Source organism: Mus musculus, chromosome 8 (assembly GCF_000001635.26).
Source record: "Mus musculus strain C57BL/6J chromosome 8, GRCm38.p6 C57BL/6J".
NCBI classification, from domain to species: Eukaryota; Metazoa; Chordata; class Mammalia; order Rodentia; family Muridae; genus Mus; species Mus musculus.
The window spans coordinates 123575248-123600230 of NC_000074.6; the positions used below are offsets into that span (position 1 = coordinate 123575248).

At 63.0% G+C, this 24983-nt stretch overlaps 14 non-coding genes and 1 pseudogene across 14 annotated transcripts; all 15 read right to left on the minus strand.

Moving 5' to 3' along the window:
• Window positions 1-826: 826 nt before the first annotated feature.
• n-R5s122 (nuclear encoded rRNA 5S 122) lies at window positions 827-947 on the minus strand. The gene has a single exon (NR_046130.1). It is a non-coding gene; the product is annotated as a nuclear encoded rRNA 5S 122 (ribosomal RNA).
• Window positions 948-2505: 1558 nt separating this feature from the next.
• n-R5s123 (nuclear encoded rRNA 5S 123) lies at window positions 2506-2626 on the minus strand. Its single transcript, NR_046132.1, has one exon. It is a non-coding gene; the product is annotated as a nuclear encoded rRNA 5S 123 (ribosomal RNA).
• A 1574-nt stretch (window positions 2627-4200) lies between these two features.
• Window positions 4201-4321, minus strand: n-R5s124 (nuclear encoded rRNA 5S 124). Its single transcript, NR_046133.1, has one exon. It is a non-coding gene; the product is annotated as a nuclear encoded rRNA 5S 124 (ribosomal RNA).
• Window positions 4322-5907: 1586 nt separating this feature from the next.
• Window positions 5908-6026, minus strand: n-R5s125. The gene has a single exon (XR_003947735.1). It is a non-coding gene; the product is annotated as a 5S ribosomal RNA (ribosomal RNA).
• Window positions 6027-7602: 1576 nt separating this feature from the next.
• Window positions 7603-7721, minus strand: Gm24312. Its single transcript, XR_003947729.1, has one exon. It is a non-coding gene; the product is annotated as a 5S ribosomal RNA (ribosomal RNA).
• A 1566-nt stretch (window positions 7722-9287) lies between these two features.
• n-R5s127 lies at window positions 9288-9406 on the minus strand (annotated as a pseudogene).
• A 1586-nt stretch (window positions 9407-10992) lies between these two features.
• n-R5s128 (nuclear encoded rRNA 5S 128) lies at window positions 10993-11113 on the minus strand. Its single transcript, NR_046134.1, has one exon. It is a non-coding gene; the product is annotated as a nuclear encoded rRNA 5S 128 (ribosomal RNA).
• Window positions 11114-12711: 1598 nt separating this feature from the next.
• Window positions 12712-12830, minus strand: n-R5s129. Its single transcript, XR_003947732.1, has one exon. It is a non-coding gene; the product is annotated as a 5S ribosomal RNA (ribosomal RNA).
• Window positions 12831-14406: 1576 nt separating this feature from the next.
• On the minus strand, window positions 14407-14525 carry n-R5s130. Its single transcript, XR_003947730.1, has one exon. It is a non-coding gene; the product is annotated as a 5S ribosomal RNA (ribosomal RNA).
• A 1598-nt stretch (window positions 14526-16123) lies between these two features.
• n-R5s131 lies at window positions 16124-16242 on the minus strand. The gene has a single exon (XR_003947740.1). It is a non-coding gene; the product is annotated as a 5S ribosomal RNA (ribosomal RNA).
• A 1579-nt stretch (window positions 16243-17821) lies between these two features.
• Gm26391 (predicted gene, 26391) lies at window positions 17822-17942 on the minus strand. The gene has a single exon (NR_046140.1). It is a non-coding gene; the product is annotated as a predicted gene, 26391 (ribosomal RNA).
• Window positions 17943-19504: 1562 nt separating this feature from the next.
• Window positions 19505-19625, minus strand: n-R5s133 (nuclear encoded rRNA 5S 133). Its single transcript, NR_046141.1, has one exon. It is a non-coding gene; the product is annotated as a nuclear encoded rRNA 5S 133 (ribosomal RNA).
• Window positions 19626-21207: 1582 nt separating this feature from the next.
• Window positions 21208-21328, minus strand: n-R5s134 (nuclear encoded rRNA 5S 134). Its single transcript, NR_046143.1, has one exon. It is a non-coding gene; the product is annotated as a nuclear encoded rRNA 5S 134 (ribosomal RNA).
• A 1580-nt stretch (window positions 21329-22908) lies between these two features.
• On the minus strand, window positions 22909-23029 carry Rn5s (5S RNA). Its single transcript, NR_030686.1, has one exon. It is a non-coding gene; the product is annotated as a 5S RNA (ribosomal RNA).
• Window positions 23030-24611: 1582 nt separating this feature from the next.
• Window positions 24612-24732, minus strand: n-R5s136 (nuclear encoded rRNA 5S 136). The gene has a single exon (NR_046144.1). It is a non-coding gene; the product is annotated as a nuclear encoded rRNA 5S 136 (ribosomal RNA).
• Between the last annotated feature and the right edge of the window lie 251 nt (window positions 24733-24983).

A 24983-nucleotide genomic window follows, 5' to 3' on the forward strand; every position in this document is an offset into this window, starting at 1 on the left:
GGCACGCACTGCACTGCCCTTGCCCTCCCTCCAGAGCGCAAGCACACACCACACCCGGACAGGCACACAAACTCGCCCCCTACCCACCCACGCACCCACGGAAACAGACACATGTCAGGGCACTGCAGCTTGCGCACCCGGACAAAAAAGGAGGACGGCTAGACGGTGCAGGCAACACACAGAAACGGCCACGCACGCGCACACACACTCACACCACTCACTCGCAGGCTGCCACACCTGCCCCTACCCTCAGGCACACACACACACACACACACACACACACACTTGTTTTTACTGGCTGATTGAGCAAGCAAGCCCGGAGGGTCCTCAGCTTCCACACAAACAAACACACACACACACACACACAGGGACCCAGGTGAATTAGCAGAAGGCAGGAGGGGCAAGATACACAGAATCTCTCTCTCTCTCTGTGTCTCTCCCTCTCTCTGTCTATCTGTCTCTCTATCTCTCTCTCTCTGTCTCTCTTTCACACACACACACACACACACACACACAAGGTGGAAGGCAAGTGCGGTGTTGGATGAGGATGGAGTGTTCAGGCCAGCCTGGGCTCGGTGCAAATGGAGAGAGGCTCTCCCGTCCCGTGTCCCCTTGCTAGCTAACTCAGCAGGGTGGTGCCGAGGTGCCCAGCGTGGTGTGCCCTGTCTTAGGGCTCCAGGAGCCTCCCGTGAGAGGGCAAGCCTGTGAGAGGACGAGGGTGGGCTCCTTGGGGGGTTGTGGGGTGTGGATGGCGCTGGCCTGAGCCTGGGTCGCCGGGTTGCCGTGGCCGTGGCCAAAAGGGAGAGAGAGACAGAGGGGAGTCCAAAAAGCCTACAGCACCCGGTATTCCCAGGCGGTCTCCCATCCAAGTACTAACCAGGCCCGACCCTGCTTAGCTTCCGAGATCAGACGAGATCGGGCGCGTTCAGGGTGGTATGGCCGTAGACGAGGGCGGGCGGCGCCGACAAGCCCCAAGAGCCTGCTGCGCTCTCGCTCGCTCGCTCACTCGCCCGCCCGACGCCCGACGCCCGATGCCCGACGATGACGACGAGCTCACACGAGCCCCGAGACCAGAGCCCAGCCCCCAGCCGACAGACACACACCACACAGCGACACGCCCGCCCCTCAGCCCGGCCCGAGCCCCACCCACACGACACGCCCCAGCCCACCGTGCCTCCTCGCTTCTTCGCGCTGCCTGCCTCACGCTGCCTACAACCTCCCCCAGAGCCCCCACCAGCCCTCCTCTGCCTGCCCTGGACGCACCACGGGCCCAGCCAGTGAGTGCCAGCCTTGGCCGCACACACATCTCCCCTCCTCGCTTCTTCTCCCCTCCCTCCCCTCCTGGACGGTTCCATGGGCTTCCTGCAACAGCGCCCTCACCCACCCGTGACTTCCCCTTCCACCCACCCGAGGTCCCTCCCAGCTTCTGGAATCCTGACCCACCCTGGACCTCGGACGTTCCGCCCCACCTCGCCGACTGGTCCACCCACCCACCTACCCACCCACCGTGCCTGTGCCCAGGCACGCAAGGGAAGTCAACCCACTGTGGATGGATACATGGATACATGGATACATGAATGGATGGGTGGATGGATGGATGGATGGATGGATGGCATCCCAGCCCACCTGGGACACGCACAGCCACACCCATCGGCACAGGCTAGCCCAAGAGGCACGCACTGCACTGCCCTTGCCCTCCCTCCAGAGCGCAAGCACACACCACACCCGGACAGGCACACAAACTCGCCCCCTACCCACCCACGCACCCACGGAAACAGACACATGTCAGGGCACTGCAGCTTGCGCACCCGGACAAAAAAGGAGGACGGGTAGACGGTGCAGGCAACACACAGACACGGCCACGCACGCGCACACACACTCACACCACTCACTCGCAGGCTGCCACACCTGCCCCTACCCTCAGGCACACACACACACACACACACACACACACACACACACACACACACTTGTTTTTACTGGCTGATTGAGCAAGCAAGCCCGGAGGGTCCTCAGCTTCCACACAAACAAACACACACACACACACACAGGGACCCAGGTGAATTAGCAGAAGGCAGGAGGGGCAAGATACACAGAATCTCTCTCTCTCTCTGTGTCTCTCCCTCTCTCTGTCTCTCTGTCTCTCTATCTCTCTCTCTGTCTCTCTTTCACACACACACACACACACACACACAAGGTGGAAGGCAAGTGCGGTGTTGGATGAGGATGGAGTGTTCAGGCCAGCCTGGGCTCGGTGCAAATGGAGAGAGGCTCTCCCGTCCCGTGTCCCGTTGCTAGCTAACTCAGCAGGGTGGTGCCGAGGTGCCCAGCGTGGTGTGCCCTGTCTTAGGGCTCCAGGAGCCTCCCGTGAGAGGGCAAGCCTGTGAGAGGACGAGGGTGGGCTCCTTGGGGGGTTGTGGGGTGTGGATGGCGCTGGCCTGAGCCTGGGTCGCCGGGTTGCCGTGGCCGTGGCCAAAAGGGAGAGAGAGACAGAGGGGAGTCCAAAAAGCCTACAGCACCCGGTATTCCCAGGCGGTCTCCCATCCAAGTACTAACCAGGCCCGACCCTGCTTAGCTTCCGAGATCAGACGAGATCGGGCGCGTTCAGGGTGGTATGGCCGTAGACGAGGGCGGGCGGCGCCGACAAGCCCCAAGAGCCTTCTGGGCTCTCGCTCGCTCGCTCACTCGCCCGCCCGACGCCCGACGCCCGATGCCCGACGACGACGACGAGCTCACACGAGCCCCGAGACCAGAGCCCAGCCCCCAGCCGACAGACACACACCACACAGCGACACGCCCGCCCCTCAGCCCGGCCCGAGCCCCACCCACACGACACGCCCCAGCCCACCGTGCCTCCTCGCTTCTTCGCGCTGCCTGCCTCACGCTGCCTACAACCTCCCCCAGAGCCCCCACCAGCCCTCCTCTGCCTGCCCTGGACGCACCACGGGCCCAGCCAGTGAGTGCCAGCCTTGGCCGCACACACATCTCCCCTCCTCGCTTCTTCTCCCCTCCCTCCCCTCCTGGACGGTTCCACGGGCTTCCTGCAACAGCGCCCTCACCCACCCGTGACTTCCCCTTCCACCCACCCGAGGTCCCTCCCAGCTTCTGGAATCCTGACCCACCCTGGACCTCGGACGTTCCGCCCCACCTCGCCGACTGGTCCACCCACCCACCTACCCACCCACCGTGCCTGTGCCCAGGCACGCAAGGGAAGTCAACCCACTGTGGATGGATACATGGATACATGGATACATGAATGGATGGGTGGATGGATGGATGGATGGATGGATGGATGGCATCCCAGCCCACCTGGGACACGCACAGCCACACCCATCGGCACAGGCTAGCCCAAGAGGCACGCACTGCACTGCCCTTGCCCTCCCTCCAGAGCGCAAGCACACACCACACCCGGACAGGCACACAAACTCGCCCCCTACCCACCCACGCACCCACGGAAACAGACACATGTCAGGGCACTGCAGCTTGCGCACCCGGACAAAAAAGGAGGACGGCTAGAAGGTGCAGGCAACACACAGACACGGCCACGCACGCGCACACACACTCACACCACTCACTCGCAGGCTGCCACACCTGCCCCTACCCTCAGGCACACACACACACACACACACACACACACACACACACACACACACACACTTGTTTTTACTGGCTGATTGAGCAAGCAAGCCCGGAGGGTCCTCAGCTTCCACACAAACAAACACACACACACACACACAGGGACCCAGGTGAATTAGCAGAAGGCAGGAGGGGCAAGATACACAGAATCTCTCTCTCTCTCTGTGTCTCTCCCTCTCTCTGTCTCTCTGTCTCTCTCTCTCTCTCTCTCTCTGTCTCTCTCTCTTTCACACACACACACACACACACACACACACACACACGGTGGAAGGCAAGTGCGGTGTTGGATGAGGATGGAGTGTTCAGGCCAGCCTGGGCTCGGTGCAAATGGAGAGAGGCTCTCCCGTCCCGTGTCCCGTTGCTAGCTAACTCAGCAGGGTGGTGCCGAGGTGCCCAGCGTGGTGTGCCCTGTCTTAGGGCTCCAGGAGCCTCCCGTGAGAGGGCAAGCCTGTGAGAGGACGAGGGTGGGCTCCTTGGGGGGTTGTGGGGTGTGGATGGCGCTGGCCTGAGCCTGGGTCGCCGTGGCCGTGGCCAAAAGGGAGAGAGAGACAGAGGGGAGTCCAAAAAGCCTACAGCACCCGGTATTCCCAGGCGGTCTCCCATCCAAGTACTAACCAGGCCCGACCCTGCTTAGCTTCCGAGATCAGACGAGATCGGGCGCGTTCAGGGTGGTATGGCCGTAGACAAGGGTGGGCGGCGCCGACAAGCCCCAAGAGCCTGCTGCGCTCTCGCTCGCTCGCTCACTCGCCCGCCCGACGCCCGACGCCCGATGCCCGACGACGACGACGAGCTCACACGAGCCCCGAGACCAGAGCCCAGCCCCCAGCCGACAGACACACACCACACAGCGACACGCCCGCCCCTCAGCCCGGCCCGAGCCCCACCCACACGACACGCCCCAGCCCACCGTGCCTCCTCGCTTCTTCGCGCTGCCTGCCTCACGCTGCCTACAACCTCCCCCAGAGCCCCCACCAGCCCTCCTCTGCCTGCCCTGGACGCACCACGGGCCCAGCCAGTGAGTGCCAGCCTTGGCCGCACACACATCTCCCCTCCTCGCTTCTTCTCCCCTCCCTCCCCTCCTGGACGGTTCCACGGGCTTCCTGCAACAGCGCCCTCACCCACCCGTGACTTCCCCTTCCACCCACCCGAGGTCCCTCCCAGCTTCTGGAATCCTGACCCACCCTGGACCTCGGACGTTCCGCCCCACCTCGCCGACTGGTCCACCCACCCACCTACCCACCCACCGTGCCTGTGCCCAGGCACGCAAGGGAAGTCAACCCACTGTGGATGGATACATGGATACATGGATACATGAATGGATGGGTGGATGGATGGATGGATGGATGGATGGCATCCCAGCCCACCTGGGACACGCACAGCCACACCCATCGGCACAGGCTAGCCCAAGAGGCACGCACTGCACTGCCCTTGCCCTCCCTCCAGAGCGCAAGCACACACCACACCCGGACAGGCACACAAACTCGCCCCCTACCCACCCACGCACCCACGGAAACAGACACATGTCAGGGCACTGCAGCTTGCGCACCCGGACAAAAAAGGAGGACGGCTAGACGGTGCAGGCAACACACAGACACGGCCACGCACGCGCACACACACTCTCACCACTCACTCGCGGGGTGCCACACCTGCCCCTTCCCTCTGGCACACACACACACACACACACACACACACACACACACACACACACTTGTTTTTACTGGCTGATTGAGCAAGCAAGCCCGGAGGGTCTTCAGCTTCCACACAAACAAACACACACACACACACACAGGGACCCAGGTGAATTAGCAGAAGGCAGGAGGGGCAAGATACACAGAATCTCTCTCTCTCTCTGTGTCTCTCCCTCTCTCTGTCTCTCTGTCTCTCTCTGTCTCTCTCTCTGTCTCTCTCTCTTTCACACACACACACACACACACACACACACACACACACACACACACACGGTGGAAGGCAAGTGCGGTGTTGGATGAGGATGGAGTGTTCAGGCCAGCCTGGGCTCGGTGCAAATGGAGAGAGGCTCTCCCGTCCCGTGTCCCGTTGCTAGCTAACTCAGCAGGGTGGTGCCGAGGTGCCCAGCGTGGTGTGCCCTGTCTTAGGGCTCCAGGAGCCTCCCGTGAGAGGGCAAGCCTGTGAGAGGACGAGGGTGGGCTCCTTGGGGGGTTGTGGGGTGTGGATGGCGCTGGCCTGAGCCTGGGTCGCCGGGTTGCCGTGGCCGTGGCCAAAAGGGAGAGAGAGACAGAGGGGAGTCCAAAAAGCCTACAGCACCCGGTATTCCCAGGCGGTCTCCCATCCAAGTACTAACCAGGCCCGACCCTGCTTAGCTTCCGAAATCAGACGAGATCGGGCGCGTTCAGGGTGGTATGGCCGTAGACGAGGGCGGGCGGCGCCGACAAGCCCCAAGAGCCTGCTGGGCTCTCGCTCGCTCGCTCACTCGCCCGCCCGACGCCCGACGCCCGATGCCCGACGACGACGACGAGCTCACACGAGCCCCGAGACCAGAGCCCAGCCCCCAGCCGACAGACACACACCACACAGCGACACGCCCGCCCCTCAGCCCGGCCCGAGCCCCACCCACACGACACGCCCCAGCCCACCGTGCCTCCTCGCTTCTTCGCGCTGCCTGCCTCACGCTGCCTACAACCTCCCCCAGAGCCCCCACCAGCCCTCCTCTGCCTGCCCTGGACGCACCACGGGCCCAGCCAGTGAGTGCCAGCCTTGGCCGCACACACATCTCCCCTCCTCGCTTCTTCTCCCCTCCCTCCCCTCCTGGACGGTTCCACGGGCTTCCTGCAACAGCGCCCTCACCCACCCGTGACTTCCCCTTCCACCCACCCGAGGTCCCTCCCAGCTTCTGGAATCCTGACCCACCCTGGACCTCGGACGTTCCGCCCCACCTCCCCGACTGGTCCACCCACCCACCTACCCACCCACCGTGCCTGTGCCCAGGCACGCAAGGGAAGTCAACCCACTGTGGATGGATACATGGATACATGGATACATGAATGGATGGGTGGATGGATGGATGGATGGATGGATGGATGGATGGCATCCCAGCCCACCTGGGACACGCACAGCCACACCCATCGGCACAGGCTAGCCCAAGAGGCACGCACTGCACTGCCCTTGCCCTCCCTCCAGAGCGCAAGCACACACCACACCCGGACAGGCACACAAACTCGCCCCCTACCCACCCACGCACCCACGGAAACAGACACATGTCAGGGCACTGCAGCTTGCGCACCCGGACAAAAAAGGAGGACGGCTAGAAGGTGCAGGCAACACACAGACACGGCCACGCACGCGCACACACACTCACACCACTCACTCGCAGGCTGCCACACCTGCCCCTACCCTCAGGCACACACACACACACACACACACACACACACACACACACACACACTTGTTTTTACTGGCTGATTGAGCAAGCAAGCCCGGAGGGTCCTCAGCTTCCACACAAACAAACACACACACACACACACAGGGACCCAGGTGAATTAGCAGAAGGCAGGAGGGGCAAGATACACAGAATCTCTCTCTCTCTCTGTGTCTCTCCCTCTCTCTGTCTCTCTGTCTCTCTCTCTCTCTCTGTCTCTCTCTCTTTCACACACACACACACACACACACACACACACACACACACAAGGTGGAAGGCAAGTGCGGTGTTGGATGAGGATGGAGTGTTCAGGCCAGCCTGGGCTCGGTGCAAATGGAGAGAGGCTCTCCCGTCCCGTGTCCCGTTGCTAGCTAACTCAGCAGGGTGGTGCCGAGGTGCCCAGCGTGGTGTGCCCTGTCTTAGGGCTCCAGGAGCCTCCCGTGAGAGGGCAAGCCTGTGAGAAGACGAGGGTGGGCTCCTTGGGGGGTTGTGGGGTTTGGATGGCGCTGGCCTGAGCCTGGGTCGCCGTGGCCGTGGCCAAAAGGGAGAGAGAGACAGAGGGGAGTCCAAAAAGCCTACAGCACCCGGTATTCCCAGGCGGTCTCCCATCCAAGTACTAACCAGGCCCGTCCCTGCTTAGCTTCCGAGATCAGACGAGATCGGGCGCGTTCAGGGTGGTATGGCCGTAGACGAGGTCGGGCGGCGCCGACAAGCCCCAAGAGCCTGCTGCGCTCTCGCTCGCTCGCTCACTCGCCCGCCCGACGCCCGACGCCCGATGCCCGACGACGACGACGAGCTCACACGAGCCCCGAGACCAGAGCCCAGCCCCCAGCCGACAGACACACACCACACAGCGACACGCCCGCCCCTCAGCCCGGCCCGAGCCCCACCCACACGACACGCCCCAGCCCACGGTGCCTCCTCGCTTCTTCGCGCTGCCTGCCTCACGCTGCCTACAACCTCCCCCAGAGCCCCCACCAGCCCTCCTCTGCCTGCCCTGGACGCACCACGGGCCCAGCCAGTGAGTGCCAGCCTTGGCCGCACACACATCTCCCCTCCTCGCTTCTTCTCCCCTCCCTCCCCTCCTGGACGGTTCCACGGGCTTCCTGCAACAGCGCCCTCACCCACCCGTGACTTCCCCTTCCACCCACCCGAGGTCCCTCCCAGCTTCTGGATTCCTGACCCACCCTGGACCTCGGACGTTCCGCCCCACCTCGCCGAGTGGTCCACCCACCCACCTACCCACCCACCGTGCCTGTGCCCAGGCACGCAAGGGAAGTCAACCCACTGTGGATGGATACATGGATACATGGATACATGAATGGATGGGTGGATGGATGGATGGATGGATGGATGGATGGCATCCCAGCCCACCTGGGACACGCACAGCCACACCCATCGGCACAGGCTAGCCCAAGAGGCACGCACTGCACTGCCCTTGCCCTCCCTCCAGAGCGCAAGCACACACCACACCCGGACAGGCACACAAACTCGCCCCCTACCCACCCACGCACCCACGGAAACAGACACATGTCAGGGCACTGCAGCTTGCGCACCCGGACAAAAAAGGAGGACGGCTAGAAGGTGCAGGCAACACACAGACACGGCCACGCACGCGCACACACACTCACACCACTCACTCGCAGGCTGCCACACCTGCCCCTACCCTCAGGCACACACACACACACACACACACACACACACACACACACTTGTTTTTACTGGCTGATTGAGCAAGCAAGCCCGGAGGGTCCTCAGCTTCCACACAAACAAACACACACACACACACACAGGGACCCAGGTGAATTAGCAGAAGGCAGGAGGGGCAAGATACACAGAATCTCTCTCTCTCTCTGTGTCTCTCCCTCTCTCTGTCTCTCTGTCTCTGTCTCTCTCTCTCTCTCTGTCTCTCTCTCTTTCAAACACACACACACACACACACACACACACACACGGTGGAAGGCAAGTGCGGTGTTGGATGAGGATGGAGTGTTCAGGCCAGCCTGGGCTCGGTGCAAATGGAGAGAGGCTCTCCCGTCCCGTGTCCCGTTGCTAGCTAACTCAGCAGGGTGGTGCCGAGGTGCCCAGCGTGGTGTGCCCTGTCTTAGGGCTCCAGGAGCCTCCCGTGAGAGGGCAAGCCTGTGAGAGGACGAGGGTGGGCTCCTTGGGGGGTTGTGGGGTGTGGATGGCGCTGGCCTGAGCCTGGGTCGCCGTGGCCGTGGCCAAAAGGGAGAGAGAGACAGAGGGGAGTCCAAAAAGCCTACAGCACCCGGTATTCCCAGGGGGAATCCCATCCAAGTACTAACCAGGCCCGACCCTGCTTAGCTTCCGAGATCAGACTTTATCGGGCGCGTTCAGGGTGGTATGGCCGTAGGTGAGGGTGGGCGGCGCCGACAAGCCCCAAGAGCCTGCTGCGCTCTCGCTCGCTCGCTCACTCGCCCGCCCGACGCCCGACGCCCGATGCCCGACGACGACGACGAGCTCACACGAGCCCCGAGACCAGAGCCCAGCCCCCAGCCGACAGACACACACCACACAGCGACACGCCCGCCCCTCAGCCCGGCCCGAGCCCCACCCACACGACACGCCCCAGCCCACCGTGCCTCCTCGCTTCTTCGCGCTGCCTGCCTCACGCTGCCTACAACCTCCCCCAGAGCCCCCACCAGCCCTCCTCTGCCTGCCCTGGACGCACCACGGGCCCAGCCAGTGAGTGCCAGCCTTGGCCGCACACACATCTCCCCTCCTCGCTTCTTCTCCCCTCCCTCCCCTCCTGGACGGTTCCACGGGCTTCCTGCAACAGCGCCCTCACCCACCCGTGACTTCCCCTTCCACCCACCCGAGGTCCCTCCCAGCTTCTGGAATCCTGACCCACCCTGGACCTCGGACGTTCCGCCCCACCTCGCCGACTGGTCCACCCACCCACCTACCCACCCACCGTGCCTGTGCCCAGGCACGCAAGGGAAGTCAACCCACTGTGGATGGATACATGGATACATGGATACATGAATGGATGGGTGGATGGATGGATGGATGGATGGATGGATGGCATCCCAGCCCACCTGGGACACGCACAGCCACACCCATCGGCACAGGCTAGCCCAAGAGGCACGCACTGCACTGCCCTTGCCCTCCCTCCAGAGCGCAAGCACACACCACACCCGGACAGGCACACAAACTCGCCCCCTACCCACCCACGCACCCACGGAAACAGACACATGTCAGGGCACTGCAGCTTGCGCACCCGGACAAAAAAGGAGGACGGCTAGACGGTGCAGGCAACACACAGACACGGCCACGCACGCGCACACACACTCACACCACTCACTCGCAGGCTGCCACACCTGCCCCTACCCTCAGGCACACACACACACACACACACACACACACACACACACACACACACACTTGTTTTTACTGGCTGATTGAGCAAGCAAGCCCGGAGGGTCCTCAGCTTCCACACAAACAAACACACACACACACACACAGGGACCCAGGTGAATTAGCAGAAGGCAGGAGGGGCAAGATACACAGAATCTCTCTCTCTCTCTGTGTCTCTCCCTCTCTCTGTCTCTCTGTCTCTCTCTCTCTCTCTCTCTCTGTCTCTCTCTCTTTCACACACACACACACACACACACACACACACACACACACACACACACACGGTGGAAGGCAAGTGCGGTGTTGGATGAGGATGGAGTGTTCAGGCCAGCCTGGGCTCGGTGCAAATGGAGAGAGGCTCTCCCGTCCCGTGTCCCGTTGCTAGCTAACTCAGCAGGGTGGTGCCGAGGTGCCCAGCGTGGTGTGCCCTGTCTTAGGGCTCCAGGAGCCTCCCGTGAGAGGGCAAGCCTGTGAGAGGACGAGGGTGGGCTCCTTGGGGGGTTGTGGGGTTTGGATGGCGCTGGCCTGAGCCTGGGTCGCCGTGGCCGTGGCCAAAAGGGAGAGAGAGACAGAGGGGAGTCCAAAAAGCCTACAGCACCCGGTATTCCCAGGCGGTCTCCCATCCAAGTACTAACCAGGCCCGACCCTGCTTAGCTTCCGAGATCAGACGAGATCGGGCGCGTTCAGGGTGGTATGGCCGTAGACGAGGGCGGGCGGCGCCGACAAGCCCCAAGAGCCTGCTGGGCTCTCGCTCGCTCGCTCACTCGCCCGCCCGACGCCCGACGCCCGATGCCCGACGACGACGACGAGCTCACACGAGCCCCGAGACCAGAGCCCAGCCCCCAGCCGACAGACACACACCACACAGCGACACGCCCGCCCCTCAGCCCGGCCCGAGCCCCACCCACACGACACGCCCCAGCCCACCGTGCCTCCTCGCTTCTTCGCGCTGCCTGCCTCACGCTGCCTACAACCTCCCCCAGAGCCCCCACCAGCCCTCCTCTGCCTGCCCTGGACGCACCACGGGCCCAGCCAGTGAGTGCCAGCCTTGGCCGCACACACATCTCCCCTCCTCGCTTCTTCTCCCCTCCCTCCCCTCCTGGACGGTTCCATGGGCTTCCTGCAACAGCGCCCTCACCCACCCGTGACTTCCCCTTCCACCCACCCGAGGTCCCTCCCAGCTTCTGGAATCCTGACCCACCCTGGACCTCGGACGTTCCGCCCCACCTCCCCGACTGGTCCACCCACCCACCTACCCACCCACCGTGCCTGTGCCCAGGCACGCAAGGGAAGTCAACCCACTGTGGATGGATACATGGATACATGGATACATGAATGGATGGGTGGATGGATGGATGGATGGATGGATGGATGGATGGCATCCCAGCCCACCTGGGACACGCACAGCCACACCCATCGGCACAGGCTAGCCCAAGAGGCACGCACTGCACTGCCCTTGCCCTCCCTCCAGAGCGCAAGCACACACCACACCCGGACAGGCACACAAACTCGCCCCCTACCCACCCACGCACCCACGGAAACAGACACATGTCAGGGCACTGCAGCTTGCGCACCCGGACAAAAAAGGAGGACGGCTAGAAGGTGCAGGCAACACACAGACACGGCCACGCACGCGCACACACACTCACACCACTCACTCGCAGGGTGCCACACCTGCCCCTACCCTCAGGCACACACACACACACACACACACACACACACACACACACACTTGTTTTTACTGGCTGATTGAGCAAGCAAGCCCGGAGGGTCCTCAGCTTCCACACAAACAAACACACACACACACACACAGGGACCCAGGTGAATTAGCAGAAGGCAGGAGGGGCAAGATACACAGAATCTCTCTCTCTCTCTGTGTCTCTCCCTCTCTCTGTCTCTCTGTCTCTCTCTCTCTCTCTCTCTGTCTCTCTCTCTTTCACACACACACACACACACACACACACACACACACACACACACACACACACACACGGTGGAAGGCAAGTGCGGTGTTGGATGAGGATGGAGTGTTCAGGCCAGCCTGGGCTCGGTGCAAATGGAGAGAGGCTCTCCCGTCCCGTGTCCCGTTGCTAGCTAACTCAGCAGGGTGGTGCCGAGGTGCCCAGCGTGGTGTGCCCTGTCTTAGGGCTCCAGGAGCCTCCCGTGAGAGGGCAAGCCTGTGAGAGGACGAGGGTGGGCTCCTTGGGGGGTTGTGGGGTGTGGATGGCGCTGGCCTGAGCCTGGGTCGCCGGGTTGCCGTGGCCGTGGCCAAAAGGGAGAGAGAGACAGAGGGGAGTCCAAAAAGCCTACAGCACCCGGTATTCCCAGGGGGAATCCCATCCAAGTACTAACCAGGCCCGACCCTGCTTAGCTTCCGAGATCAGACGAGATCGGGCGCGTTCAGGGTGGTATGGCCGTAGGCGAGGGTGGGCGGCGCCGACAAGCCCCAAGAGCCTGTTGCGCTCTCGCTCGCTCGCTCACTCGCCCGCCCGACGCCCGACGCCCGATGCCCGACGACGACGACGAGCTCACACGAGCCCCGAGACCAGAGCCCAGCCCCCAGCCGACAGACACACACCACACAGCGACACGCCCGCCCCTCAGCCCGGCCCGAGCCCCACCCACACGACACGCCCCAGCCCACCGTGCCTCCTCGCTTCTTCGCGCTGCCTGCCTCACGCTGCCTACAACCTCCCCCAGAGCCCCCACCAGCCCTCCTCTGCCTGCCCTGGACGCACCACGGGCCCAGCCAGTGAGTGCCAGCCTTGGCCGCACACACATCTCCCCTCCTCGCTTCTTCTCCCCTCCCTCCCCTCCTGGACGGTTCCACGGGCTTCCTGCAACAGCGCCCTCACCCACCCGTGACTTCCCCTTCCACCCACCCGAGGTCCCTCCCAGCTTCTGGAATCCTGACCCACCCTGGACCTCGGACGTTCCGCCCCACCTCGCCGACTGGTCCACCCACCCACCTACCCACCCACCGTGCCTGTGCCCAGGCACGCAAGGGAAGTCAACCCACTGTGGATGGATACATGGATACATGGATACATGAATGGATGGGTGGATGGATGGATGGATGGATGGATGGATGGCATCCCAGCCCACCTGGGACACGCACAGCCACACCCATCGGCACAGGCTAGCCCAAGAGGCACGCACTGCACTGCCCTTGCCCTCCCTCCAGAGCGCAAGCACACACCACACCCGGACAGGCACACAAACTCGCCCCCTACCCACCCACGCACCCACGGAAACAGACACATGTCAGGGCACTGCAGCTTGCGCACCCGGACAAAAAAGGAGGACGGCTAGAAGGTGCAGGCAACACACAGACACGGCCACGCACGCGCACACACACTCACACCACTCACTCGCAGGCTGCCACACCTGCCCCTACCCTCAGGCACACACACACACACACACACACACACACACACACACACACACACACACTTGTTTTTACTGGCTGATTGAGCAAGCAAGCCCGGAGGGTCCTCAGCTTCCACACAAACAAACACACACACACACACACAGGGACCCAGGTGAATTAGCAGAAGGCAGGAGGGGCAAGATACACAGAATCTCTCTCTCTCTCTGTGTCTCTCCCTCTCTCTGTCTCTCTGTCTCTCTCTCTCTCTCTGTCTCTCTCTCTTTCACACACACACACACACACACACACACACACACACACACAAGGTGGAAGGCAAGTGCGGTGTTGGATGAGGATGGAGTGTTCAGGCCAGCCTGGGCTCGGTGCAAATGGAGAGAGGCTCTCCCGTCCCGTGTCCCGTTGCTAGCTAACTCAGCAGGGTGGTGCCGAGGTGCCCAGCGTGGTGTGCCCTGTCTTAGGGCTCCAGGAGCCTCCCGTGAGAGGGCAAGCCTGTGAGAAGACGAGGGTGGGCTCCTTGGGGGGTTGTGGGGTTTGGATGGCGCTGGCCTGAGCCTGGGTCGCCGTGGCCGTGGCCAAAAGGGAGAGAGAGACAGAGGGGAGTCCAAAAAGCCTACAGCACCCGGTATTCCCAGGCGGTCTCCCATCCAAGTACTAACCAGGCCCGTCCCTGCTTAGCTTCCGAGATCAGACGAGATCGGGCGCGTTCAGGGTGGTATGGCCGTAGACGAGGGCGGGCGGCGCCGACAAGCCCCAAGAGCCTGCTGCGCTCTCGCTCGCTCGCTCACTCGCCCGCCCGACGCCCGACGCCCGATGCCCGACGACGACGACGAGCTCACACGAGCCCCGAGACCAGAGCCCAGCCCCCAGCCGACAGACACACACCACACAGCGACACGCCCGCCCCTCAGCCCGGCCCGAGCCCTTCCCACACGACACGCCCCAGCCCACCGTGCCTTTTTGCTTCTTCGCGCTGCCTGCCTCACGCTGCCTACAACCTCCCCCAGAGCCCCCACCAGCCCTCCTCTGCCTGCCCTGGACGCACCACGGGCCCAGCCAGTGAGTGCCAGCCTTGGCCGCACACACATCTCCCCTCCTCGCTTCTTCTCCCCTCCCTCCCCTCCTGGACGGTTCCACGGGCTTCCTGCAACAGCGCCCTCACCCACCCGTGACTTCCCCTTCCACCCACCCGAGGTCCCTCCCAGCTTCTGGAATCCTGACCCACCCTGGACCTCGGACGTTCCGCCCCACCTCGCCGACTGGTCCACCCACCCACCTACCCACCCACCGTGCCTGTGCCCAGGCACGCAAGGGAAGTCAACCCACTGTGGATGGATACATGGATACATGGATACATGAATGGATGGGTGGATGGATGGATGGATGGATGGATGGATGGATGGCATCCCAGCCCACCTGGGACACGCACAGCCACACCCATCGGCACAGGCTAGCCCAAGAGGCACGCACTGCACTGCCCTTGCCCTCCCTCCAGAGCGCAAGCACACACCACACCCGGACAGGCACACAAACTCGCCCCCTACCCACCCACGCACCCACGGAAACAGACACATGTCAGGGCACTGCAGCTTGCGCACCCGGACAAAAAAGGAGGACGGCTAGACGGTGCAGGCAACACACAGACACGGCCACGCACGCGCACACACACTCACACCACTCACTCGCAGGCTGCCACACCTGCCCCTACCCTCAGGCACACACACACACACACACACACACACACACACACACACACACACACTTGTTTTTACTGGCTGATTGAGCAAGCAAGCCCGGAGGGTCCTCAGCTTCCACACAAACAAACACACACACACACACACAGGGACCCAGGTGAATTAGCAGAAGGCAGGAGGGGCAAGATACACAGAATCTCTCTCTCTCTCTGTGTCTCTCCCTCTCTCTGTCTCTCTGTCTCTCTCTGTCTCTCTCTCTGTCTCTCTCTCTTTCACACACACACACACACACACACACACACACACACACACACACACACACGGTGGAAGGCAAGTGCGGTGTTGGATGAGGATGGAGTGTTCAGGCCAGCCTGGGCTCGGTGCAAATGGAGAGAGGCTCTCCCGTCCCGTGTCCCGTTGCTAGCTAACTCAGCAGGGTGGTGCCGAGGTGCCCAGCGTGGTGTGCCCTGTCTTAGGGCTCCAGGAGCCTCCCGTGAGAGGGCAAGCCTGTGAGAGGACGAGGGTGGGCTCCTTGGGGGGTTGTGGGGTGTGGATGGCGCTGGCCTGAGCCTGGGTCGCCGGGTTGCCGTGGCCGTGGCCAAAAGGGAGAGAGAGACAGAGGGGAGTCCAAAAAGCCTACAGCACCCGGTATTCCCAGGGGGAATCCCATCCAAGTACTAACCAGGCCCGACCCTGCTTAGCTTCCGAGATCAGACGAGATCGGGCGCGTTCAGGGTGGTATGGCCGTAGGTGAGGGTGGGCGGCGCCGACAAGCCCCAAGAGCCTGCTGCGCTCTCGCTCGCTCGCTCACTCGCCCGCCCGACGCCCGACGCCCGATGCCCGACGACGACGACGAGCTCACACGAGCCCCGAGACCAGAGCCCAGCCCCCAGCCGACAGACACACACCACACAGCGACACGCCCGCCCCTCAGCCCGGCCCGAGCCCCTCCCTCTCGCCCGCCCCAGCCCCCCGTGCGTCTTCGCTTTTTTGCGGTGCGTGCCTCTCGCTGCCTACAACCTCCCCCAGAGCCCCCACCAGCCCTCCTCTGCCTGCCCTGGACGCACCACGGGCCCAGCCAATGAGTGCCAGCCTTGGCCGCACACACATATCCCCTCCTCGCTTCTTCTCCCCTCCCTCCCCTCCTGGACGGTTCCACGGGCTTCCTGCAACAGCGCCCTCACCCACCCGTGACTTCCCCTTCCACCCACCCGAGGTCCCTCCCAGCTTCTGGAATCCTGACCCACCCTGGACCTCGGACGTTCCGCCCCACCTCGCCGACTGGTCCACCCACCCACCTACCCATCCACCGTGCCTGTGCCCAGGCACGCAAGGGAAGTCAACCCACTGTGGATGGATACATGGATACATGGATACATGAATGGATGGGTGGATGGATGGATGGATGGATGGATGGCATCCCAGCCCACCTGGGACACGCACAGCCACACCCATCGGCACAGGCTAGCCCAAGAGGCACGCACTGCACTGCCCTTGCCCTCCCTCCAGAGCGCAAGCACACACCACACCCGGACAGGCACACAAACTCGCCCCCTACCCACCCACGCACCCACGGAAACAGACACATGTCAGGGCACTGCAGCTTGCGCACCCGGACAAAAAAGGAGGACGGCTAGAAGGTGCAGGCAACACACAGACACGGCCACGCACGCGCACACACACTCACACCACTCACTCGCAGGCTGCCACACCTGCCCCTACCCTCAGGCACACACACACACACACACACACACACACACACACACACACACACTTGTTTTTACTGGCTGATTGAGCAAGCAAGCCCGGAGGGTCCTCAGCTTCCACACAAACAAACACACACACACACACACAGGGACCCAGGTGAATTAGCAGAAGGCAGGAGGGGCAAGATACACAGAATCTCTCTCTCTCTCTGTGTCTCTCCCTCTCTCTGTCTCTCTGTCTCTCTCTCTCTCTCTCTCTCTGTCTCTCTCTCTTTCACACACACACACACACACACACACACACACACACACACACGGTGGAAGGCAAGTGCGGTGTTGGATGAGGATGGAGTGTTCAGGCCAGCCTGGGCTCGGTGCAAATGGAGAGAGGCTCTCCCGTCCCGTGTCCCGTTGCTAGCTAACTCAGCAGGGTGGTGCCGAGGTGCCCAGCGTGGTGTGCCCTGTCTTAGGGCTCCAGGAGCCTCCCGTGAGAGGGCAAGCCTGTGAGAGGACGAGGGTGGGCTCCTTGGGGGGTTGTGGGGTGTGGATGGCGCTGGCCTGAGCCTGGGTCGCCGGGTTGCCGTGGCCGTGGCCAAAAGGGAGAGAGAGACAGAGGGGAGTCCAAAAAGCCTACAGCACCCGGTATTCCCAGGCGGTCTCCCATCCAAGTACTAACCAGGCCCGACCCTGCTTAGCTTCCGAGATCAGACGAGATCGGGCGCGTTCAGGGTGGTATGGCCGTAGACGAGGGCGGGCGGCGCCGACAAGCCCCAAGAGCCTGCTGGGCTCTCGCTCGCTCGCTCACTCGCCCGCCCGACGCCCGACGCCCGATGCCCGACGACGACGACGAGCTCACACGAGCCCCGAGACCAGAGCCCAGCCCCCAGCCGACAGACACACACCACACAGCGACACGCCCGCCCCTCAGCCCGGCCCGAGCCCCACCCACACGACACGCCCCAGCCCACCGTGCCTCCTCGCTTCTTCGCGCTGCCTGCCTCACGCTGCCTACAACCTCCCCCAGAGCCCCCACCAGCCCTCCTCTGCCTGCCCTGGACGCACCACGGGCCCAGCCAGTGAGTGCCAGCCTTGGCCGCACACACATCTCCCCTCCTCGCTTCTTCTCCCCTCCCTCCCCTCCTGGACGGTTCCACGGGCTTCCTGCAACAGCGCCCTCACCCACCCGTGACTTCCCCTTCCACCCACCCGAGGTCCCTCCCAGCTTCTGGAATCCTGACCCACCCTGGACCTCGGACGTTCCGCCCCACCTCGCCGACTGGTCCACCCACCCACCTACCCACCCACCGTGCCTGTGCCCAGGCACGCAAGGGAAGTCAACCCACTGTGGATGGATACATGGATACATGAATGGATGGGTGGATGGATGGATGGATGGATGGATGGATGGCATCCCAGCCCACCTGGGACACGCACAGCCACACCCATCGGCACAGGCTAGCCCAAGAGGCACGCACTGCACTGCCCTTGCCCTCCCTCCAGAGCGCAAGCACACACCACACCCGGACAGGCACACAAACTCGCCCCCTACCCACCCACGCACCCACGGAAACAGACACATGTCAGGGCACTGCAGCTTGCGCACCCGGACAAAAAAGGAGGACGGCTAGACGGTGCAGGCAACACACAGACACGGCCACGCACGCGCACACACACTCACACCACTCACTCGCAGGCTGCCACACCTGCCCCTACCCTCAGGCACACACACACACACACACACACACACACACACACACACACACACACACACACTTGTTTTTACTGGCTGATTGAGCAAGCAAGCCCGGAGGGTCCTCAGCTTCCACACAAACAAACACACACACACACACACAGGGACCCAGGTGAATTAGCAGAAGGCAGGAGGGGCAAGATACACAGAATCTCTCTCTCTCTCTGTGTCTCTCCCTCTCTCTGTCTCTCTGTCTCTCTATCTCTCTCTCTGTCTCTCTTTCACACACACACACACACACACACACAAGGTGGAAGGCAAGTGCGGTGTTGGATGAGGATGGAGTGTTCAGGCCAGCCTGGGCTCGGTGCAAATGGAGAGAGGCTCTCCCGTCCCGTGTCCCGTTGCTAGCTAACTCAGCAGGGTGGTGCCGAGGTGCCCAGCGTGGTGTGCCCTGTCTTAGGGCTCCAGGAGCCTCCCGTGAGAGGGCAAGCCTGTGAGAGGACGAGGGTGGGCTCCTTGGGGGGTTGTGGGGTGTGGATGGCGCTGGCCTGAGCCTGGGTCGCCGGGTTGCCGTGGCCGTGGCCAAAAGGGAGAGAGAGACAGAGGGGAGTCCAAAAAGCCTACAGCACCCGGTATTCCCAGGCGGTCTCCCATCCAAGTACTAACCAGGCCCGACCCTGCTTAGCTTCCGAGATCAGACGAGATCGGGCGCGTTCAGGGTGGTATGGCCGTAGACGAGGGCGGGCGGCGCCGACAAGCCCCAAGAGCCTGCTGGGCTCTCGCTCGCTCGCTCACTCGCCCGCCCGACGCCCGACGCCCGATGCCCGACGACGACGACGAGCTCACACGAGCCCCGAGACCAGAGCCCAGCCCCCAGCCGACAGACACACACCACACAGCGACACGCCCGCCCCTCAGCCCGGCCCGAGCCCCACCCACACGACACGCCCCAGCCCACCGTGCCTCCTCGCTTCTTCGCGCTGCCTGCCTCACGCTGCCTACAACCTCCCCCAGAGCCCCCACCAGCCCTCCTCTGCCTGCCCTGGACGCACCACGGGCCCAGCCAGTGAGTGCCAGCCTTGGCCGCACACACATCTCCCCTCCTCGCTTCTTCTCCCCTCCCTCCCCTCCTGGACGGTTCCACGGGCTTCCTGCAACAGCGCCCTCACCCACCCGTGACTTCCCCTTCCACCCACCCGAGGTCCCTCCCAGCTTCTGGAATCCTGACCCACCCTGGACCTCGGACGTTCCGCCCCACCTCGCCGACTGGTCCACCCACCCACCTACCCACCCACCGTGCCTGTGCCCAGGCACGCAAGGGAAGTCAACCCACTGTGGATGGATACATGGATACATGGATACATGAATGGATGGGTGGATGGATGGATGGATGGATGGATGGATGGCATCCCAGCCCACCTGGGACACGCACAGCCACACCCATCGGCACAGGCTAGCCCAAGAGGCACGCACTGCACTGCCCTTGCCCTCCCTCCAGAGCGCAAGCACACACCACACCCGGACAGGCACACAAACTCGCCCCCTACCCACCCACGCACCCACGGAAACAGACACATGTCAGGGCACTGCAGCTTGCGCACCCGGACAAAAAAGGAGGACGGCTAGAAGGTGCAGGCAACACACAGACACGGCCACGCACGCGCACACACACTCACACCACTCACTCGCAGGGTGCCACACCTGCCCCTACCCTCAGGCACACACACACACACACACACACACACACACACACACACTTGTTTTTACTGGCTGATTGAGCAAGCAAGCCCGGAGGGTCCTCAGCTTCCACACAAACAAACACACACACACACACACAGGGACCCAGGTGAATTAGCAGAAGGCAGGAGGGGCAAGATACACAGAATCTCTCTCTCTCTCTGTGTCTCTCCCTCTCTCTGTCTCTCTGTCTCTCTCTGTCTCTCTCTCTGTCTCTCTCTCTTTCACACACACACACACACACACACACACACACACACACACACACACACGGTGGAAGGCAAGTGCGGTGTTGGATGAGGATGGAGTGTTCAGGCCAGCCTGGGCTCGGTGCAAATGGAGAGAGGCTCTCCCGTCCCGTGTCCCGTTGCTAGCTAACTCAGCAGGGTGGTGCCGAGGTGCCCAGCGTGGTGTGCCCTGTCTTAGGGCTCCAGGAGCCTCCCGTGAGAGGGCAAGCCTGTGAGAGGACGAGGGTGGGCTCCTTGGGGGGTTGTGGGGTGTGGATGGCGCTGGCCTGAGCCTGGGTCGCCGGGTTGCCGTGGCCGTGGCCAAAAGGGAGAGAGAGACAGAGGGGAGTCCAAAAAGCCTACAGCACCCGGTATTCCCAGGCGGTCTCCCATCCAAGTACTAACCAGGCCCGACCCTGCTTAGCTTCCGAGATCAGACGAGATCGGGCGCGTTCAGGGTGGTATGGCCGTAGACGAGGGCGGGCGGCGCCGACAAGCCCCAAGAGCCTGCTGCGCTCTCGCTCGCTCGCTCACTCGCCCGCCCGACGCCCGACGCCCGATGCCCGACGACGACGACGAGCTCACACGAGCCCCGAGACCAGAGCCCAGCCCCCAGCCGACAGACACACACCACACAGCGACACGCCCGCCCCTCAGCCCGGCCCGAGCCCCACCCACACGACACGCCCCAGCCCACCGTGCCTCCTCGCTTCTTCGCGCTGCCTGCCTCACGCTGCCTACAACCTCCCCCAGAGCCCCCACCAGCCCTCCTCTGCCTGCCCTGGACGCACCACGGGCCCAGCCAGTGAGTGCCAGCCTTGGCCGCACACACATCTCCCCTCCTCGCTTCTTCTCCCCTCCCTCCCCTCCTGGACGGTTCCATGGGCTTCCTGCAACAGCGCCCTCACCCACCCGTGACTTCCCCTTCCACCCACCCGAGGTCCCTCCCAGCTTCTGGAATCCTGACCCACCCTGGACCTCGGACGTTCCGCCCCACCTCGCCGACTGGTCCACCCACCCACCTACCCACCCACCGTGCCTGTGCCCAGGCACGCAAGGGAAGTCAACCCACTGTGGATGGATACATGGATACATGGATACATGAATGGATGGGTGGATGGATGGATGGATGGATGGATGGATGGATGGCATCCCAGCCCACCTGGGACACGCACAGCCACACCCATCGGCACAGGCTAGCCCAAGAGGCACGCACTGCACTGCCCTTGCCCTCCCTCCAGAGCGCAAGCACACACCACACCCGGACAGGCACACAAACTCGCCCCCTACCCACCCACGCACCCACGGAAACAGACACATGTCAGGGCACTGCAGCTTGCGCACCCGGACAAAAAAGGAGGACGGCTAGACGGTGCAGGCAACACACAGACACGGCCACGCACGCGCACACACACTCACACCACTCACTCGCAGGCTGCCACACCTGCCCCTACCCTCAGGCACACACACACACACACACACACACACACACACACACACACTTGTTTTTACTGGCTGATTGAGCAAGCAAGCCCGGAGGGTCCTCAGCTTCCACACAAACAAACACACACACACACACACAGGGACCCAGGTGAATTAGCAGAAGGCAGGAGGGGCAAGATACACAGAATCTCTCTCTCTCTCTGTGTCTCTCCCTCTCTCTGTCTCTCTGTCTCTCTCTCTCTCTCTCTCTCTGTCTCTCTCTCTTTCACACACACACACACACACACACACACACACACACACACACACACGGTGGAAGGCAAGTGCGGTGTTGGATGAGGATGGAGTGTTCAGGCCAGCCTGGGCTCGGTGCAAATGGAGAGAGGCTCTCCCGTCCCGTGTCCCGTTGCTAGCTAACTCAGCAGGGTGGTGCCGAGGTGCCCAGCGTGGTGTGCCCTGTCTTAGGGCTCCAGGAGCCTCCCGTGAGAGGGCAAGCCTGTGAGAGGACGAGGGTGGGCTCCTTGGGGGGTTGTGGGGTGTGGATGGCGCTGGCCTGAGCCTGGGTCGCTGTGGCCGTGGCCAAAAGGGAGAGAGAGACAGAGGGGAGTCCAAAAAGCCTACAGCACCCGGTATTCCCAGGCGGTCTCCCATCCAAGTACTAACCAGGCCCGACCCTGCTTAGCTTCCGAGATCAGACGAGATCGGGCGCGTTCAGGGTGGTATGGCCGTAGACGAGGGCGGGCGGCGCCGACAAGCCCCAAGAGCCTTCTGGGCTCTCGCTCGCTCGCTCACTCGCCCGCCCGACGCCCGACGCCCGATGCCCGACGACGACGACGAGCTCACACGAGCCCCGAGACCAGAGCCCAGCCCCCAGCCGACAGACACACACCACACAGCGACACGCCCGCCCCTCAGCCCGGCCCGAGCCCCACCCACACGACACGCCCCAGCCCACCGTGCCTCCTCGCTTCTTCGCGCTGCCTGCCTCACGCTGCCTACAACCTCCCCCAGAGCCCCCACCAGCCCTCCTCTGCCTGCCCTGGACGCACCACGGGCCCAGCCAGTTCCTGCACACCTTGGCCGCAAGCGCATCTCCCCTCCTCGCTTCTTCTCCCCTCCCTCCCCTCCTGGACGGTTCCACGGGCTTCCTGCAACAGCGCCCTCACCCACCCGTGACTTCCCCTTCCACCCACCCGAGGTCCCTCCCAGCTTCTGGAATCCTGACCCACCCTGGACCTCGGACGTTCCGCCCCACCTCGCCGACTGGTCCACCCACCCACCTACCCACCCACCGTGCCTGTGCCCAGGCACGCAAGGGAAGTCAACCCACTGTGGATGGATACATGGATACATGGATACATGAATGGATGGGTGGATGGATGGATGGATGGATGGATGGCATCCCAGCCCACCTGGGACACGCACAGCCACACCCATCGGCACAGGCTAGCCCAAGAGGCACGCACTGCACTGCCCTTGCCCTCCCTCCAGAGCGCAAGCACACACCACACCCGGACAGGCACACAAACTCGCCCCCTACCCACCCACGCACCCACGGAAACAGACACATGTCAGGGCACTGCAGCTTGCGCACCCGGACAAAAAAGGAGGACGGCTAGAAGGTGCAGGCAACACACAGACACGGCCACGCACGCGCACACACACTCACACCACTCACTCGCAGGCTGCCACACCTGCCCCTACCCTCAGGCACACACACACACACACACACACACACACACACACACACACACACACTTGTTTTTACTGGCTGATTGAGCAAGCAAGCCCGGAGGGTCCTCAGCTTCCACACAAACAAACACACACACACACACACAGGGACCCAGGTGAATTAGCAGAAGGCAGGAGGGGCAAGATACACAGAATCTCTCTCTCTCTCTGTGTCTCTCCCTCTCTCTGTCTCTCTGTCTCTCTCTCTCTCTCTCTCTCTGTCTCTCTCTCTTTCACACACACACACACACACACACACACACACACACACACACACACACACGGTGGAAGGCAAGTGCGGTGTTGGATGAGGATGGAGTGTTCAGGCCAGCCTGGGCTCGGTGCAAATGGAGAGAGGCTCTCCCGTCCCGTGTCCCGTTGCTAGCTAACTCAGCAGGGTGGTGCCGAGGTGCCCAGCGTGGTGTGCCCTGTCTTAGGGCTCCAGGAGCCTCCCGTGAGAGGGCAAGCCTGTGAGAGGACGAGGGTGGGCTCCTTGGGGGGTTGTGGGGTTTGGATGGCGCTGGCCTGAGCCTGGGTCGCCGTGGCCGTGGCCAAAAGGGAGAGAGAGACAGAGGGGAGTCCAAAAAGCCTACAGCACCCGGTATTCCCAGGCGGTCTCCCATCCAAGTACTAACCAGGCCCGACCCTGCTTAGCTTCCGAGATCAGACGAGGTCGGGCGCGTTCAGGGTGGTATGGCCGTAGACGAGGGCGGGCGGCGCCGACAAGCCCCAAGAGCCTGCTGCGCTCTCGCTCGCTCGCTCACTCGCCCGCCCGACGCCCGACGCCCGATGCCCGACGACGACGACGAGCTCACACGAGCCCCGAGACCAGAGCCCAGCCCCCAGCCGACAGACACACACCACACAGCGACACGCCCGCCCCTCAGCCCGGCCCGAGCCCCACCCACACGACACGCCCCAGCCCACCGTGCCTCCTCGCTTCTTCGCGCTGCCTG